The sequence below is a fragment of the Aquarana catesbeiana genome, linkage group LG01 (genome assembly GCF_042186555.1).
Source record: "Aquarana catesbeiana isolate 2022-GZ linkage group LG01, ASM4218655v1, whole genome shotgun sequence".
NCBI classification, from domain to species: Eukaryota; Metazoa; Chordata; class Amphibia; order Anura; family Ranidae; genus Aquarana; species Aquarana catesbeiana.
This window is the reverse complement of record NC_133324.1, coordinates 675,572,822-675,586,989: the sequence shown is the minus strand read 5'-3', so window position 1 is coordinate 675,586,989 and position 14,168 is coordinate 675,572,822. Positions and strand designations below refer to the sequence as shown.

General features: G+C 42.0%; 1 long non-coding RNA gene across 4 annotated transcripts in view; it reads right to left on the bottom strand.

Annotated features, from left to right (window-relative positions):
• The window catches only part of LOC141111090 (uncharacterized), a 350,106-nt gene that overhangs the window by 312,886 nt on the left and 23,052 nt on the right, over nt 1-14,168 (bottom strand). For 3 of the 4 annotated variants that reach the window (XR_012236381.1, XR_012236380.1, XR_012236379.1), the window contains exon 2: nt 8,397-8,661. This is a non-coding gene — a long non-coding RNA (uncharacterized lncRNA). Of the gene's footprint in view, nt 1-7,934; nt 8,662-14,168 lie in introns of those variants that run through there. The other variant, XR_012236378.1, reaches the window with a different exon arrangement.

The following is a 14,168-nucleotide window of genomic DNA, read 5'->3' as shown; positions in this document are numbered from 1 at the left end:
ACATAAACCTGACTCCTGCACTCTGTGAGCTTCGCCTATTCCTGACACCTGCACTGCACTCTGTATGTCACATATTCCTGATACCTGCACTCTGTGCATTACAAATTTCTAACCCCTACACTCTCTACAAAAACTCAAGTTTTAAGCCCCTTCCACTGTTGGCGTAATTTTGTCACACCCACCATTCACCGTGGCTTGCTTTTCACACTGTGGTTAGACCCACCCACCACTCCACCCCCTTCTCTGGCCCAAATTATGGTTTTTAAAAGTTCCCAGGTATGCTTATATCGGATTGTTAAAAATACCTATTTTTTGTATTGCTGTTACAAAGCTGATGTTATAAAGTGAAAGTGTATGCTGTGACTATAGATTAAGGTGATCAGATTTCCAGAATTAAATCCAGGGACACTCTAATCATCCAATCATGTGCAAGCAAAAATGTTTTTTTTTTAATTTTCCTTGCCCGTCCCCCTCAGATCTACAGCAACTGCACTTCCAAGTGCACTTGCAGTGCATTTGTATAGTAAAGTGGCTTTGCCTTTCGTAAATAACCCCCTCTGTGTGCTAATACTTTTGATCTCTACACTCTGGGGGTTATTTACGAAAGGCAAATCCACTTTGCATTACAAGTGCAAACTACAAGTGCAAAGTGCACTTGAAATTGCACTGAAAGTGCACTTGGAAGTGCAGTCGCTGAGTAGATCTGAAACTTTCAGTGCACTTTTAGTGCAGAGTGGATTTCCCTTTAGTAAATCAACGCCAATGTGTCTCCCAAGCAAATATTAAAATTAAAAGTAGACCTTGGCGGTTATTTACGAAAGGCAAATCCACTTTGCACTGCAAGTGCACTAGAAAGTGCACTGAAAGTACACTTGGAAGTGCAGTCGCTGTAAATCTGAGGAGTAGATCTGAAATGAGTGGAAGCTCTGCTGATTTTATCATCCAATCATGTGCAAGCTAAAATTCTGTTTTTTATTTTCTTTGCATGTCCCCCTCGGATCTACAGCGACTTTACTTCCAAGTGCACTTTCAGTGCAGAGTGGATTTTCCTTTAGTAAATAACCCCCCATGTCTACTTTTAACCTCCCTGGCGGTATGATTATTTCGGATTTTAGGTGCTGAAAGCGGTACAATTATTTTGCATGGAAATTTGGCATTTTATATTGTAGGCCTGTAATTCTTAACAATAACACACTTAAATCTGTCCACCAGGAGTCTAGTAGATATCCCGGGTTGAAACACAAAAACATAAATTATAATATAATAAATAAATATAAATAATTATAAAAAAATAATAATATAATAATAATAAAATAAATTTCCCCACGATTCACTATCGCTCAATTCTGCAAATGTTCTAATTTATTATCGCTGTTTTCTAGCTGGTCTAAAGCCACTTTTGACGTAAAGGGACACTTTTTGGTTGCTATGGAATCTCAAGTTTCCAGGCAGAAAGAACAGTATATATCATATAAAACTGCATGCAGGGCATTGGACAAAGTATTGGGGACAAAAGGGATGTGAAATAATTTCATACAAGTACTGTAATCTGTAAGATTACAGTACTGTATGTTTATGATATTTACTTTTTTTTTAACTTGCCGCCAGACTCCGCCCCCATGCGTCGCGATGCTCGCAGGTAATGGAGCCTGGCACAGAGAGGCTTCGGAGGAGGACAGAGTCCGCAGACACAGCGGGGGACATTGCAGGATCCTGGGGACAAGGTAAGTAACGCCGCACCAGGATCCTGCAATGTAATCCCGAGTGTGGCTCGGGGTTACCGCTAATGGTGCTGAAATTTAACCCCGAGCCACACTTGGGAAAACCGTCAGGGAGGTTACTGGAGTGGGGTGTATAGGAGGGCAGAGCGATTTGCCACGCTGAATGATGGGTGTGCCCAAATTTTGCTAGCAGTGAAAGTGGCCTAAAGAAGTATAAGTAAAACCTAAGCCTATTCTGTTCTGGGTCATATGTGTGTAATGCACAGGGGTCAGGAGTGTGTAACACACAGGTTGCAGGAGTCATAGCACACTTGGGGGGTTATTTACTAAAGGCAAATACACTTTGCACTACAAGTGCAAAGTGCACTTGAAATTGCACTGAAAGTGCACTTGGAAGTGCAGTCGCTGTAGATCCGAGGGGGACATGCAAGGAAAATAAAAAAACAGCATTTTAGCTTGCACATGATTGGATGATAAAATCAGCAGATCTTCCGCTTATTTCAGATCTACTCCTCAGATTTACAGCGACTGCACTTCCAAGTGCACTTTCAGTGCAATTTCAAGTGCACTTTGCACTTGTAGTTTGCACTTGTAGTGCAAAGTGGATTTGCCTTTCGTAAATAACCCCCAGGGTGTAGAGATCAAAAGTAATTAGCACACAGAGGGGGTTATTTACTAAAGGCAAATCCACTTTGCTATACAAGTGCACTGCAAGTGCACTTGGAAGTGCAGTCGCTGTAGATCTGAGGGGGACAGGCAAGGAAAATAAAAAACAGTATTTTTTCTTGCACATGATTGGATGATAAAATCAGCAGAGCTTCCCCTCATTTCAGAGCTTCCCTTCAGATCTACAGCGACTGCACTTCCAAGTGCACTTCCAGTGCACTTTTAGTGTAGAGTGGATTTGCCTTTAGTAAATCAATGCCGATGTGTCTCCCAAGCAAACACTGCCCTCTTCTCTATACAACCCCCTATGACAAAACCACCTCCAGCAAAAATTCACCAGACCTTGGCATTGCATTGCCTCTGCTGGTGAGTTCGTCAGGTCCTGATGCCAATACTGACCACAATTATGCTGCAACAAATGGATTATCATGACAATACATGAGCAACAAACAATCAGCCCTGACAATGCGCAGACAAAAGGGATACAAGGGAGGTCATAATGACATGCTTCCAACCACTGGATAGGTCAAGCATGAATGCAGGTGTTAGTAGTAAGTAATGCAGAGTTTAGAAGTCAGTAGTATTTAACACAGGGTGCAGGAGTCAGTAATAAGCAATGCAGAGTTCAGAGGTCACTATTATGTAATGCACATTTCAGGGGTCAGCAGTAAGTAATGCAGAGGTCAGTAGTAACACACGGGGCGGGGGTCAATAATATTCAATACAGAGTTCAGAGGTCAATAGTATGTAGTGCACAGTGCAGGGGTCAGTGGCAAATAATGTAGAGTGCAGAGATCAATAGTAAGTAATGCAGAGTTCAGGAGTCTGGAACAAAGCACTGTGCAGGGGTCAGTAGTAAGTAATGCAAAGTTCAGGAGTCAGCAGTAACACAGAGGGGCCGATTTACGAACCGTTTGTGCCATGAGTTGAGGCGCACGCCGAGGCGCAACGTACGCTTTGGTATTTACAAAACAGTTGCCCCGGTAACACAACGCTATTCCCCATTTACTAAAGTAATCTCAGCGCACAGGAGAAGGCGATCAGTGCGCCACTATGGACCTGGCGCTCAGCATCTTCACCTCAAAATTAAAAGAAGCTGGAAGTGCCAATATTATGGGGGTGATGTGGGGTGATGTGAGGAAGTATAGTAATAACTGCCCAAGTAACAAATATGCCCAAAATAGAATGAGAAAGTAACTTTTTCTGAACAAGCCTGCTGCACCTGCAAGTATGTTTAGAACTTCATGAGGTCAATTTATGCACTGCGCATGCGCAAGCGGCATTTGCGCACGTTCAAATACGTTGGTTCAGTGCGCCGGCAAAATCTTAGTAAATGTCAAGCAACGTAAATGCATTTGCGTGGGTTGAATGGGCGCACCTCTAAACTTTTTTTTTTTTTTTTTTTCAGCTGGTTCACTTTCATGTGTTTTTTTTAAGGATATTTGCACACAGGTCATGTTAGAGTGGTACGTTACCAACATGTGACATGTCCCTTGTTAAAATTATGTAAAAAGACTCTCCTCCTAAAAGGGCATTTAACCTTCCCCCTCTAATGCATATATGTATCTATAGAAACGCAGTCCAGATGCTTTTCTGCATGCGCATTTTTGATGCGTTCCTGTGTGTTTCTGATGCGTTTTTTTTTTTGCTTTTTACATCGTTCCAGTACAGTCCAGTGCAGGAAAAATGCAGCATGTTCTACTTTATTTTCTTGACTGGAACGCACTGGAACTGCAAGCACTGGTGTGAACTATGCCATTGAAAAACATATAACCTACTTTCCATGCATTTTTGATGCCAAAAAAACGCACTGGACTGCATGTGGTGTGAACTGGCCCTTAAGCAATTTTGCATATTTAAAGGCATTTCTCCTTGTTACGTTTTTGGGGTTGTCCAAACTGTTGACAATTGATATATGTCCCTTAGGGTGGGACCTGGGCCCCCATACCCATTTTAAGGCCAGTAACTAGAAGATAAGCCAGCCAAGTGGGGACTAGTAAAATGGACAAGTCAGTTCCCATAGACTGCAAAGGTATTTGTTGTATAACTTTTGTACATGTTAGGCTCATCCTTAACAGGTGTACCCACTTTGAAGTTCTGGCTCTACATTGGGTGAACTTGCATTTTGTAGGTTTCATGGACTGTCCATGTGTTTTCAATTGCCCCATTAGCACACAAACCTATGTTATATAAAGCTTGCAGATAGCATTCTTTACTTTGCCCTGAAAAGAGGTGTATGTGTGTGTTTGCAAAACATGTGTTTTTAAGCAAGTTTGTTTTTACTTTGGTGTGTTTTTTTGGGTGGGGGATATTTTTCCATGAAATATTTTTGATGTTAATGTGTGTCGTTTTTATGTTGTTCACTTTGATTTAATTGTCTGTGCTGAATTATTTTGCTAAATCATTCTCAAGATGTTATGACTAATGTTTAAATCATTAATAGATGTCCTTTTATCTCCTGTTAATTTCAAATGCAAAATGATCAGACCTCAAAAACCATTGTCTGTTAGTGTCCCAAATTAAAATACATGTGTTTTTTTTTTTTTTCTTTCCTTACTCTTTTGCTGTTTTGTTGACCAATAAAATTTGATGCAAATTTAGATGTTTGTTTTTTGTTTTTCATGCAACAGATTTCACAGCTGCAGCTTAACTAGGCTGATTGGTGCCTTCATGGTAGCATATGCATGGATTGTGTGTATGCTGCCATGGATAGGCACCAGGAAAGGAAAATTATAGAGCAGTAAGTACTCAATTTTCCTTTTTACTGCAGTGGTTCTCTGCCTCAGTCCGCAAGTACCCCCGACTGGACATGTTTTGTGAATTTATCTTGTCTAGAATAGCTGTCCAAAATACCAAGCCATTGACTGTGATTTAAAGTATCTGTGCAAGATGAAGGAAAACCTGCAACCATGGCCTGTTGGGGGTACTTGATAGGCTTGATAAGCACTGATTTAGAGCACTGCGCTAAACTCTAGCTCAAGGCAGTCCTATTTTAATTGTGGGCATTTGAGGGAAACCAAGTGAGTGTTAGAACCCCTGCTTTTTTTTAGGTTGGGCTTTGTGTCCCTTTTCTTAAAATTGGCTTCACTTCCTGTCACATAGCCAAACAGGAAGTGAGGGTCCAATGTCTACCAATGTCTTTTCTCGCGTATTAAGATCAATCTAACTAGTGTCCCCATTAAGCAAATTGCACTCTAGCACTTTGTTGTGTACACCCCAAATATATTAAAAAAAATTATTTTTTAATATGGGGTGGTGTTTGTGTGGGTCCCTAACACACATTCATACATATTAGGGCCAATTTAGACAGGATCCGATTTACAGCATGTTTTTAGATTGTGGGAGGAAACCCGCACAGACACAGGGAGAACATGCAAACTCCAGGCAGATGGTGTCACCGGCGAGATTCGAACCAGTGACCCTTTTTGCTGCTAGGTGAAAGTGCTAACCACTACACCACTGTGCTGCACAAACATGTAACTATAGATGTAGGTTCTTGTGTCCACTTGTGAAAATACAAGTGGGTCATGTCTCTACATTCCAAATTTGGCACTTAAGATGGTCATGCACTATGCAATCTGATTGGCCAATCTCTGTACAACTCGATATTTTGGCAAAATAGGTAATAGGAAGACGCACTTGAACAACTAATTCAAATTATAGGAAATCAAACAGACTCTTGCACTAAATCTATTTTTTTTAGGATCTAACTGATTGCAGTGTATGGTCACCTTTAAAGATCAAGATCTGAAAATATTAATTTATTGGGTTTAGAAACACTTTTCTGTTTTTTGTAATGTATTGAAATATTTGTGTGAAAATCGAAAAAAAAAAAATTTCAAAGATATATTAGAAGTAATAGGAATGAGATTAGCATCAAAAGGGTTAATTAAGTGAGAACAACTACTAATTGCCTAACAAGGCACATCCAATGAGATGGGCGTGCACTATTATCAATGAGAAAACAACAGTTAAACTGCCACCAGTTGCCGTTTGCATGTTTATTATCACGTTGCGCCATTTCACACGCTTAATGATTTATCCGGCGCACCAATTAAGGTATGAACCGGTGCAGCGGATTCATCTTAGTAAATCACCCCCAGAGTTCAGTAGTAATGCAAAGTGCAGTGGTCAGCAGTAAATAACACAAAGTGCAGAGGTTAGTAGTAAATAATGCAGATTACAGTAGTGAGTAAAACAGTGACCAGAGGTTAGCAGTAAATAATGCAGAGGTTAGCAGTAAGTTACAGTAATCTACCAGGAAATATTTTTCTTATTGGTTGTTTTTTACTCTGTAGCCCAGGGGTGGGGGATGCAATTGGAGAATCGGGGACAAATTCAGAATTTCCGACAACATTTGTGTGACCGTGTGTAGGCAAGACAAGTTTGAGCTAACATCCATCGGAAAAAAATCCAGGATTTTGTTGTCGAAATGTTCGATCGTGTGTACGCGGCATTAGATTTTTAAAAAAATAAGCTATAGGAGCCCATACATTAACTGGGTTAAGAATCCATATATAATACAAATACTGCAGCATCTTTGATTATTTTGGATAATTCAGGTAAGCTTACAAAACTTAAGCGACCTCAACAACTATAGAGAAATAGAGCAGTAACTTTGGCTGGTGACACATATTTCCTATTAGACTACACTGTAGGAACTTTCATTTAGGATCTGCGGGAAGGCATTGCTATTATCCTTTGGAAGAGATTATATGGCCTTCCTTTATTTATTTTCCGCAGCTGATCTACTCTAGTGAAATGATTGCAAGTGACATTTCTGTTGCTTTTGTAGAGTGTAAACGTTTCTCTGAAAATTGTTGATAGTGATAACCCTGGGTACCTCTCTACGTGTTACAATTAGGCTGTACGCTATGTTGCCATCTGTCCAACTATCAGACTAATACCATAAAGCTGCTTATAACTACTGCTTAACTTATTTCTCATTCTCTTGCAAGGAAAAGCCTGAGTCACAATGGTGCCCTGGATTGGAATCTGTTTAAGACAAGATTATTATAGTGAGTCAGTACACCATTCAGATAAGAACTTCTTCTTTGGCAACTGTAAATATTGCACTTCTGGTAAAATTGAATGTTTGCGTGGAGCTTTGAAATTCTATATATTTATATTCTATACAAGAGTAGCTTTGGTTTTCTGAATGGCAGTATCACAAAATACCAACTATGAATTGCCAAAGGGAATGTAATACACTATATTACCTGTGCAGGCCAGTCAAGTTCCTCCACCCCAAACTCGCTCATCAATGTCTTTATGGACCCTGCTTTGTGCACTGGTGTGCAGTCATATTGGAACAGGGAGGGGCCATCTCCAAACTGTTCCCACAAAGTTGGGAGCATGAAATTGTCCAAAATGTCTTGGTATGCTGATGCCTTAAGAGTTCCCATCACTGGAACTAAGGGGCCAAGCCCAACCCCTGAAGAACAACCCCATACCATAATCCCCCCCTGTTAGGGTTAGGTTTCTGGACAATCAATGGTAGTTCTGTTTCAGAGCTCTGGAAGCATTCAATGCACAAGACAAAATAGCTGTTTCAATGATTGCTTAGTTTTAATGGTAAGGGTCGTACTTTTATACAAATAGAGACAAAGAAAATTGAACAACTTAAAGAGAAAGGAGGGAGGAAGGAAGGACAAAGTTCATCATATGAGACATAACATTTCAGACATAATGCTGACGACTGATTTTATCTGAAAACATAATTTCAAAACCAGTTCTTACCAGAACCCACTTAAACTGTGACCATTGGGACAAACAAGACCCTAAAATAAAGATATTCGTCTGTCAGCTATTTCCAATGTCTCAGTCTTGTTAACTATTTCTCACCCTTCAATCCCCTCTTAAATCACAAAGTGATTTCACCATGATCACGTGTTGAATACAGTTAGTGATGATCCATGTGGGCAGAAACACCATCAGTGCCAGCATACAGAGTAGGCACGAGGCTTTCCAAAACGTCTGTGGTGAGAGACTTATCACCCGTTTTATCACCAGACTTTTATCACCTGTTTCACTCGCTCTTCGAGGATTTGCATCACCTACTTGACCTCCTTTATCTGTGTCTTGCTTCTGGGTCCTTTGTGGTACTTTCTTTATTCTCTCGCCGTGGATCCAGGCTCCGGATTTTTCCGTGAGGAGCAATTCTGGTCACTGCGACTACGCAAATGGGCAGGCCAAAAGGGTAATCTTGCTTCTTGGTCCAGTTCAGATCGTGAATTAAGACCACATCTCCGGGTTGAAACTCGTGTGTTGGTTCCTGTGGGGGTAATGGAAAAGAAGAGAATACTTTACCGTAGATGCCATTCAGCTTCATAATCAAGTTTCTACAATATTCTTCTTGTATCAAACTCAGATCTCCCTGCTCTTTTACCAAGGGTTTCTTAATCCAGGACATGACAAAAGGTTGACCCATCAAGATCTCAAAAGGGGACAAGTGGTTGGTCTTGGAAGGGGCCATTCTTAATTCTGCTAAAGCCGCAGGCAGCATTGTTTTCCATTTTATAAATGTTCCACCCGTTGCCTTACTTATTTTATCTTTAATCGTTCAGTTCATTCTTTCCACTATACCTGAACTCTGTGGGTGATATGGAATGTGGAACTTCCACTCTATTTGAAAAGTCTTGTGTTAACATTTCAGCTGTAGCTTTCCATCCTTTATGTCCTATGCCATGATACTGTGAGATGAATAAAGGTGCACTTTCTTTTGGTATGCCTGGTTTCCCCTCTTTTGCAATGAGTCCAGTCTCAGGTCTCATTATCAGATCCTGTTTATGCCAATAGGCCAGATCTTCTGGTGAAGCCATAGCCTGTAGGTCCTGCAAAACCTGTTCCCATGGCAAAGTTAGGGGTGCAAGGGGGGGAATTTGGATAAAAGCTGGGACCGTCAAAGCAGCTTGTTTAGCAGCGGCGTCGGCCAGTGCATTTCCCTTTGAAATGTCATCAGTACTGTATGTGTGTGAGTTTTACAGTAAATGATTGCTATCTTACTAGGTAGTGTAATAGCATAAAGGAGGTTGGTGACTAGGGAAGAATGGGAGACAGATTTTAATGTATTATAATGTAACCACGCCTCTGCCAAATTACTCCAAAGTCACGTGCGATTCCAAAAGCATATTTGGAATCCGTGTAAATGTTCACTTCTTGTCCTGTAAAAAGCTGACATGCTCTAGTGAAAGAAATAAGCTCTGCTGCTTGAGCTGATTGATAAGGGATGGGTTGTGCCTCTATTACTATGTCAGGTAGTGTTACCACTGCATAGCCTGCATGGTAGGTGTGATCATCGGGGCGAGAGCAAGACTCATTCATAAACACAGCGTGTGCTCCTTCTATGGGACTTGAAAGTAAATCAGCTTGAGGTGATGTGTCCTGATGTACAATGTCTATGCAATCATGGGCGGGGACTAATTCATCTGTTTCACCTTTTATCCCAAGCAGGGCATTCAAGATAGGGGCAGGACCTACCTGATCTGCAAGGAGGAGTTGCTCATGAGAATGACTTCATACCCACTTTGTCGTTGTGCAGACATGTGTTGGGTATTAAGATTTTTTAGCAGACACACAATCCGGTGTGTGGTGTGTAGTTCCGTAGGGTGGCCTTAGTGTGAATGATGTAGCCATTTCTACAGCCATGGCACAAGAGGCCAAAGCCCTCAGACACGCCAGCATGCCTTGTACCGGAACTGGGACTACTCTAGAAAAAAAAGGCTACGGATCTCAGCTTTCCTCCATGCTCTTGTGCAAGGACCCCAGCCATGGTTTTACAGTTGTCCCTTGCAAACAAATGAAACACTTTACAATATTCAGGTAATCTCAAACCAGGAGCCATAACCTGGAGAGCTATTGAGTAGACTGCAGGTGAGTCTATATAGCCATGGTAAGCAATTCCAGGTTATCTAGCGCCCTCTATAGGAAAAAGCTAGTAGTAGTTGTGTCTCTTCGTCAACAGGGACTGAGAGAAAGAATTACTTAAATCAATAACTGACAAACACACTGCCGAGGCAAGTATGGAGGTAATAAGAGATGGCACATCAGGTACAATAGGTAGGGGCAATTGGAATCACAAGGTTACTTATGGCTCGGAGATCCTGCACAAACCTGTATGATCCATCACTCTTTTTGACTGGGTTTATGGGGGTGTTATAAGGTGCTTTGGGTCTTAAAATGCCTCCTTTCAGGAATTGGTCAATAATGGGTCTGATGCCTTCCTCCTTTTCTTTGGAAAGATGGTAAACTGGGGATACTCCTTGTTTTAGTCTGGCCTTGTAAGGAGTGCATGAAATGTATCCTACATCAAGGTTGTCTTTAGCCCAGAGGGGGTGGTCCCGTGGAAATGGAGGAGGGACTTCATTTGAAAGAACAGTGGTGATTCTATGGCTACTCCCCCTCTTTGAGTCAAGAAAATTTCAGTTTCTAAGACTCCTATTAAATCTCTTCCTAAAACATTTACCAGGCATGTAGGTATTATTCTGAATGAATGCTGTAAGAGTACAGTTCCAGTGACAAAGTCAGTTTTCTCCTATCTCCTTCATGTACTTCATGTCCCACTCGGGGTCTCCTGTGTACCATGGGAAAGCTTTCTTATCCCCCAAACAGAGTCCTCTGACCATATCCATATGGAATTGGTCATTTGTGCCTGTGTTCGTGAAGGGTGAGCTACTGTACATACTTTCAGTCCATCTGGCCAGATTGTCTATGAAAGGATTTATCAAAAAATAATCTGTTCCACATACTCTGGCCACATAGTCTTTACATGTCTCTCTGGGATTGGGTGGGGGGGTATTCTTTACTTTATCCCTTACCCATTCTTAATTTGATTTCAAACAACTTAGACAAACTTACAGAGGGTCGTTGCCTCACTTTACAAGACCCTTTTGCAATATACAACAATAATAGGCATGCCTGCACCCTTGCCCCATCTCTCAGCACCCACACACTTGCAGCCCCCCATTCTCTCAGCACTCACTGCTTATGCAGAATCCCTTCCCTCAGCATCCCACCATGCCTGCAGTCCCTCTACCCTTAGCACCCATCACACCTGCAGTCCCTCTTCTCCAATTACTCCTGCACCCCTACTCGTATCTCCCAGCACCCACCACACTCACAACCCCTATTTCTCTTATCACTCACTGCACCTGCAGCTCCATGTCTGTCTACACCCGCTATGCCTGCAACCCCCTTTCTCTTAGCACCCCCTGCCCCTGCACTCTCCTTCTCTCTGTACCCATTGCACTTACAGCCCCCTTTTTCACTACCCAATGTGCCTGCAGCCCTCTTTATCTTGTCACTCAAGGTGCCTGCGGTCACCCTTCAGCCAGCAATTACCACACCTGCAGTTCCATTTCTCCCAGTACCCATTGCACTTACACCCCCCACTCCTCTCAGCACTCAAGGTGTCTGCATCCCCCCTTCTCCCAACACTCAACGCACCTGCAGCTCTTCTTCTCTCAGTACCCATGGTATGTACAGCCCCCTTTTTATCACCACCCATTATGCCTGCAGCTATCCCCCTTCTATCAGCACCCAAGATACCTGAGCCTCTTTCAGTAACCACCACGCTTGCCCCACACCTTCTCTCACTCACCACTGTGTCTTCACTCCTTCCATCGCTGCATATATATTCTTCCTCTTACCACTTCACTTGAGCATGCTTTACCCCCAATTTACTCAGGAACATGCACAATGGTCCTCTCTCACCTCTGGGCCTGTACAGCCTCCCACACATGCATCTATGCATCTCTTACCAACGCACTACAACAGCCTCTGCTGCTGCATCTCTTACCAATTCCTGCAGCCCCTCCTGCTCCCACCAGTACCACCATGCTTTCACCCCCAGCACCAACATGCCTGCAGGATTTTCTCTAGACAATTGATCCCATACCTTCACCCACCCCCGAGTTCTTATAACTGAATCTACAGGCCCCCAATTCCCCCACTGTGCCTATGCCCTCTTGCTTTTACTACCATGCCTGTACCCTCCTTTAACAATTGTACCTTACCCCATCTCTCCCCTCACTCAACATTTTCACAAAGCACCCCCCCCGCACACACGCACACACACACACACATAATAGTGCATGCTTCGCTGTGAGGCTATAGACTGTCCCAGTCTACCTGTACTTGTGCTACTCTTATTGAGTGAGAAGTGTCCTCTCAGACTGTTCTTAACATTTTGGAGTATCTCTAACCATGCCAAACTCTATACTGGTACATGTTTCTACAAGCAAATAAAGTAAGTATACAAAGACATCCCCGAGACTGTTTAATGAGCCAGAGAGAATGGGTTGTTGCTGTGTGCCTGGGTGACTCTGCACTGTGTGGGGAAAGAACCTGTGGCTCCTACAGGGGTAGTGCTACACATATAATATATTTGGAGTAGATAGGGAGTAAAATGCTAGATTGTGTCAGTGTTCTCCTGAATAATTAAAACATTTTACAAATCAATAAAATACCTAAAGGTAGTACGCCAAGCAAGTCACAGTAACCACATGAAAAAGTCAATACACACACGGCAATGTAATTGTGCCTGAATATCAAGCGGTGCAAATATAAAAGTCTTTGTGCCACAACTCATCGGTACATGCTTCATCACACCCACACACCGTTCACTGCGTATTGCAGCTATATTACAATCCTTATTAACTAAGGCATTGCCAAAAATCCCACTAACTCAACATAGCTGATTGGTTACACACAGATTTGAAAAGCCACAATTTTATTTTGTCCTTTACACCCACTTCTAATTTATACAGGTTAAACACAATAATAATTCAGAGGTATACTTTTTCTTTAGCTAGATGAAGGACATGTATTGTATGCACCTTTTCCCTGTGGATAACTGTCCCAAAAAATACTAGGATTAATCATGCTGGAAGAAGCTTGGGGTTACTTTCTGGCCACAAGAGAATCATATGTTATCATAACTTAAAGTGACACTAAACTCCAGTGTAAAAAAACATATTCCATTCCAGTATGTATTCTTAATTTAAAAAGTGCCTTTTATTGCTTTCAGTCTCCTCAATCAATATACTATAACCATACATCAAAGTGCAATGGGTATTGTAAGAGAAGCATATAGATATATATCAGCAAGCAAACCTTATACATCATTTCGCTAAATAAGCTATCGCATAAACAACAAAAGAATGACAAATAACAGGAGAATAGATATAATTTGGTTTCCCTTTTCAGCCCTTTGGATTCGTAATCAAGAGGGAAGGGGAAAACATGACAGCATGACCGTGAGGCCAGCGTCTATATACCCATTAAATATGAAATTAGTGGAGGGTGAGAAATCTAGGCATTAAGTTAAAGCAATGAGAGGGGTACTGTCTCTTCCTCCTCAACACCTTATTTGCTTAAAAAAAAAAAAAATCTCAAAATGTATATCTCCTTGGTAGATCAGGGGGAGCAAAAAGACAACATAAGGGGGAGAAAATACAAGAAAGAGGTGGAAAGGAAAAAAGAAAGGGAGACAGAGTAAGGCTGGGTTCACACAGGCTCACGGAGAGGCTCACAGCAGGGGGTCTGGTGAGTCCCTGTTCATCGTTTCAGGTCTGATTGCAGTCTGAATTTTTGGCTACATTCAGACCTGAAACGGACCAGAAGACGCACAGGACTCCTGTGCAATTCGCTCTGGAACCACTCCGGAAATGTGTGCACCGGCTCCATAGAGAGCCGGCCACAATCTCCTGACGTGCAAATTGGATGTGGGGAAACCTGCATGCAATTCACAATAGTGTGAACCCAGTCTAAGGGTAAGAGAAA